This window comes from Sparus aurata, chromosome 19 (genome assembly GCF_900880675.1).
Source record: "Sparus aurata chromosome 19, fSpaAur1.1, whole genome shotgun sequence".
In the NCBI taxonomy this organism is placed as follows: domain Eukaryota; kingdom Metazoa; phylum Chordata; class Actinopteri; order Spariformes; family Sparidae; genus Sparus; species Sparus aurata.
In genome coordinates, this window is record NC_044205.1 from 6,006,973 (window position 1) to 6,013,059 (window position 6,087).

Sequence of the window (6,087 nt, forward strand, 5' to 3'; positions counted from 1 at the left end):
GTCCAAAATTGAACTAATGAAAAACTGAAACCATATTTACAGTGATATTTATCCATCTTCAAATTCTAGGGTAAAAACATTGACTTGAAAAAATCTTTTTTCCAGTGAAATACGGCTTAATCAAAAAGAGGCTTTTAGAACTGTGAGTTGAAAATTGAGTTTTGACCAAAAATGAAATAAAGAACAACTGAAATCATGTTTGCCATAATATTTATCCAACTTCAAATATTCTAGGGTAGGAAACTGAATTGAAAAACCTTTTTCAGTGAACCACAGCTTAATATATTTCACAGTGCAAAAAGATGCTTCTCCTCCTGAGAAACGTAAAGAATTCCAATAATTGAGTTTTCACAAAAAATAAATAAAAGAACAACCTAAACCATGTTTGTGATAATATCTGTCCAACTTTAAACAATTATTTTGTAGGAAACTTGCTGAAAATAATCTTTTTGACTGAACTGAATCTTAATTTAGCCTACTGTGCACAAAGATGCTAATTTCTCCGAGATATGCACAAAATATGTGTCTTCTACACAAAACTGATAGTGTAAGTGGCAGAATCTGGTTGGTTAAAAGGCGAGAGAGTACGTGAAGAAATGCCAATGTGAGGGGAATGGAGGGAGCAGGGAGAGAGGTGAATGAAACGATAGTCTTCCTGATTGAACTTGCACTGAGCTTCATAACTCTATACCTCTTTTGGCAGTGACCTGTTTGAACAAACTTCAATTACTGTCATGCAGCATTATTTATAATGAGGGAGAAAATTCACTCAGTACAGAGAGATGGGACCTTCTGTTGACCTCTGGTCAATTTTGAACTGTTTTCAGATGTTTTAAGTCAGACATGGGGGTAACTTTGATAATTTTAGCATAAAAATTACATTACATGGATTTACATATTGCGCTCTTTCCAGCAAATTAACACGCATGCATTGCTCCCCCTCATCAACCTTCACACATGCACACACCCTGCAAAAGTAGGCGAGGATGTTTTATGGATACAGGACAATACTGAATACATACATGATAAAAATTATGCTTACACTGATGAAGAGGACAATTGACTGATGAAGAAGGGGAAACTGCTGAAATGGAAGATGGTTTTGAGTCAAAGGAAGAAAAAATGCATTGTTCTTCCATTCCTCCCAGTGACAGGTGATGCATGTTGGGAGCAGAGAAGGAGAGGAGCCCAAAAAGTCCCAACAAGGTACTGACATGATAACATACTGTCTACTTATGAGTTTTTTCTGCTAGCGCCAATTGAAAGATGGTGCTTGAAATGACAAACCATGAAGGGTGTTGTTTGTATGGTAGTGAAGTGAGATGGGCAGAACAGACATACAGGCAGTTTATGGCATACCCAGTCTGGAAGAGCAATTTTTTGGGCTACTTTGCCTCTGAATATGTTTAACATCATGTCAGGGAATGATTAGATTTTATGATCAAGACACAAGACCAATGCGCAGAGTGCAAGAAAAACTCCCATTCAGAGGTCGCTGTGCTTTTAAGCAGTAATGCAAGTCAGCCTGATATGGATTCAAAATCTGTGTAGCATGCCATGCCAAGACCAGCTTCACCTGGTACACACAACTATACACAGACAAACCTGCAGATGGACAGCCTGAAAGTAAAAAAGGGCCAGTCTGTGGAGCTTGACATGACAGAATTTATCAGAGTGCATACTGTCAACTTCACGATTACCGAGTGCAGTAGAGTTCCGCGGCTCATGGGTGAAAGCGTATGATTATGAATTCATGAAAAAGCAATCAAAGTTCATATGTGTCTTACCTGCCAGTTTATAACAGTTATTATCGAGAGCGGACAGGGAAAAGAACGGAATTGAGCATTTCTAATCGCACTCGGTAATCGTAGCGTAGGGACTTCCCCGACCCGGAAGCTGATGGAGGAGAGTTGAACTCTGTTTTTAGCGTCCCAATCGCTTCCCTAGCTAAGCTAGCGGAGGTTAGATGCCCCGGACTATGTGCTGAGACCCTATTTGTACTGTTGCTGAAGTTTGGTGCTGTTCTGAGCATTATTTGTGGCATTTTGGTGGCGGTTTATATTTGGATCCATTTACTGCAGTGTATTGTTGTCATGCGGTCGTTTCTGAGGTTGATAAAACTCCATAAATTAGCGGTCTGCTAACTTGATCTCTCGAGAGGGAGTCTAACACAGTTTCACGGTGTGTTAGACCGTGGATTAAACTTGAATTAAACCGGAATATCCCTTTAAGACGTTCCTTGGTAGCAAATTGAAATCACTGGAAAACAGTATATTGTGCAGAATAAGCTTATTTCACAACATGCTAAATTGACATTAATGTTTTCAACACAAAACATGAAGTGGAAGTCAATTGAAACCATGTCTGCCATAATAGTTTTCCAAGTTTAGACATCCTTGTTAGGAAAATTGCTTGAAAAACGTTTTTTTTTCACTGAAATATAGCTTAATTTACTTGACTATGCAAAAAGACACTTATTTTGCTGTGAAACGCTCAAAATGGCCATAAGTGAGTTTTGACAAAAAATTACTTGAATCGTGACTGATACCATGTTTACAATAACATTGGTCCAACTTTAAACATTCCACGTAAGAAAACTTGCTTTAATTACTCGTTTTCGCTGAAATACAGCTTGATCTGTGCAACTCACGCTGACTTAGGTCCGAAACTAAATTAAGGCATAAGTGAAACCACGTTTGTCATAATATTTATCCAACTTTTATTCCTTGTTATAAAGTTTGCAAAAAGACGCTTCTCATCAATTATCTCGATGAGAAAAGCAGAAAATTGCCAGAGTGTTCTGACTTAAAATAATTACCTAATAACTGAGACCACGTTTGCCATAATATTTATCCAACTTCAATCATTCTCGGGTAAGAAACTATGTTGATAAACCTTTTTTCATTGAAATACAGCTTAATCTACTTCACAGTGCAAAAAGACGCTTCTCTTACTGAAAAAGGCTGAAAATTGCAACAAGACTGTTTTGACCTAAAATGAATGAAAGAAAGCTGAAACCATGTTTGCCATGATATTTATCCAACTTCTTTCTTTCTCGGATACAAAACTGACGTGAAAATGCTCCTGTCAGTGAAATATATCTTAATCTATTTCACAATACAAAAAGACACTTCTCTCCCTGAGACAAGCTCAAAATTGCCATAAGTGAGTTTATTACCAAAATCTAATTAAAGAATAAGTTAAACCATGGTTGCCATAATATTTATCCAAATTCAAACATTGTAAGGTAGTTAACTTACTTGAAAGATCTTTTTTTCAGTGAATTACAGCTTAATCTATTTCCCAATGCAAAAATAAGCTTCTCTCCCTGAAACAAACTCAAAAATACACTCTCCACTAGGACCAACCCTGGTTCAACCTGGTTCCCAGACAGGGCTGGACTGGGACAAAAAATCAGCCCTGGCATTTTTGGCTTAGACCGGCCCCTCATAATTAGCGGAGCACAACTGGAAAAAAAACCCCATAACTTTTTGCCTTTAGGCTTATTAGAAATCTACAGTTTATTATTACTTTAGAACTCTATCAAATAACCATTGTGGAAAACAAATAAGTACATTTACTCAACACATAGTTGAGTAAAGGTAACCTATATTCTATTTCAAGCATAATGTATCATTGGCATCCTAGATCTCAGAAGTTTAGCATCTATTGTTAACTCTACCACTTTTGTCTGCTCTGTGTAGTTCAATTGATTATTTTATCCTTTTTATTGAAATCATCTCTAATATGTTTTTTCTGAATTTCCCTGATATAGCAGCTCAATTCTAATTCTTCAGGTTAAAAGGTGCTCCCTTTAAAAAGCTATAAAATTGTTATATCAGGCTAAAAACAGGGCTGCTTTATGAACTCATGCAAAGCAACTTGTCTTAAAAGCATTTGACAGATCTACTCTTGTTCTCTGTGGGCAAACCTTTTGCTAATAATACTTTTATACTTTATTTACACTTACTTTAGTAATGCTTAAATTGCAAAGCTTTTACTAATCATTTAGCAGTTTTAAAATCTGTTTTTTAAAACATGTTTAACCACAGCATAGAGGGTTGCTACACATTCAAATTACTATGCAGCCTTTCAACACACCTTTAACCTAAATATCTAAAATGCTATGATGGAGCCTAAAATAGACACTTAATGCTCATCCGACACTTCTCAGCATTGACCGTTTGCTGTTTTATCAGAATAAGGAGTCGTGGCTGCCAGATTTTGAGAAGTATGCAACACCAATTAATATCGATACTAATCAATCGCCATTGCTCATCATTATCATGTAATTAGAGTTCTCAACGGGCCTGAAAATTACAGTCCGAACCCGACACAGCGCTACACACCCGCATGAATTGTCTGCCCCCCCCCGTTAACACGGCCAGAGCCCACGGGTCCAGTCGGGTTTGTCGGGCCGGCCCGACCCGTTGAGAGCAATTCATGTAATAGAACTAACGTTCCCTCCATCACCTCACAGTCCCTGTATTAACGTTACTACCTGCTTACCAGCTGTACTACACTGTCCCTGTCAGTCAGCATCATCTCTGGCTGCTCCTCTCCTGCCTGCTGCTGCTGTCTTCACCTTCAACCTGCTGTTACTGGATCATTGCTGTCTCAGAGGACGTGGAGGCTACAGCAGCCCCTCCAGCGAACATGTCTGTGATTTTAGTACATTTTGCAGCATCTGCAGTGAGATTCTTCTCTTAGCACGCGACTTCTCCGCACCCAATTTCTTTCTCTTTGGTTGCTCCATGTTGTCAGTCCTCGCGCTCAACACAAAGGCTCCGTTCACACTGCAGTCACAAGTGACCTGAATCAGATTTTTTCGCTCATATGTGACCCATATCTGATTTGCTTTTGACAGTGTGAACAGCACAAGTCGCATTAAATCTGACATTTTCTAATCAGATTCAGGCCACATTTAAATGTGGTACTGAATCGGATACGTATCGGATTTTTTTGAATGCGACCGCAATCTGAACAGCCAGGTCGCATTTAATGCTACTTTGACATCGTTCTGACCCGCGCTGCACTGTTTTGTAAATGAATGACAAATAAAGTTGATTGAAAAAAAAGTGTGCCACAGGCGGGGCGAGCAGGAGCCTCTGTACGGATGTTGCCGCTTTTGCTCCACATAGAGCCATCATTAAAATATGAATTTTCTTTCTCCTCTTCCTCTTTCATGATATCACCCGCTCACAAATTTGCCGGCTGCCGCCACACACTGTTTTTAGCATTAAGCCGTACAGTCCCACGTTACCGGTTGCCGTTGCCATGTTCGCTTCCTAGAACACCGCTGTGGCGTGATGTCATCAATGATCAACTGCGCATGCGGGTCACTTCAGGAGCGTGAGCTGTTCACACAGCAATCCGTAGACAGGCCGCATTTAAAGAGGTAATGTGAACAGCCAAACAAAAAATCGGATTTGAGCAATAAATCGGAATTGTGCATTAAGACCTGCAGTGTGAACGTAGCCTTTGAAACTAGCAGAAGTTACAGGAGACGGCGCAGGGAGGGGTGGGGCCGCCTTCGTACTATATCCTGATTGCCTCAGTTCACTGTCTATATTGAAGACGGACCAATGGGCCGCCTCCTCTAAATTGTGCACTTAAAAAAAAAAAAGGGGGGCTGAGTGAGATTGGATTAGCCTAATGTCCTTCAAGAAAATCAACCAATGGGCCATCGCGGTCGATAAAAATGATTCATAATAAAACTTTTGGATTAAATTATGAAAGCCCGGCCCATTAATGTGCGTCGGCCCAATGGGCATTGCCCGGTATGCCAGATGGCCAGTCCATGCCTGCCTGTGACGCACACTTTAAAGGATGTTTTGTTGCCTTCATCCCTAAAAGTATTGAAAGTTAGATAACTATAAAGTGGTCTTCACAATGACCACTGGAACATTGTCTTGCATGCAAGAAAATGTCAAGTGTCCTGTAAGCCAGGATACTGAGGTCATGCGAACTAGAGGGAGCAGTATTATAAACGGTAAGAAACGGTTACAAAAATCTTAAGCAGCACAATGACCCAGAGGAGACTGAGTTCTCCCTCATGCAATTAAGACTTATTTATTGCACTGATAT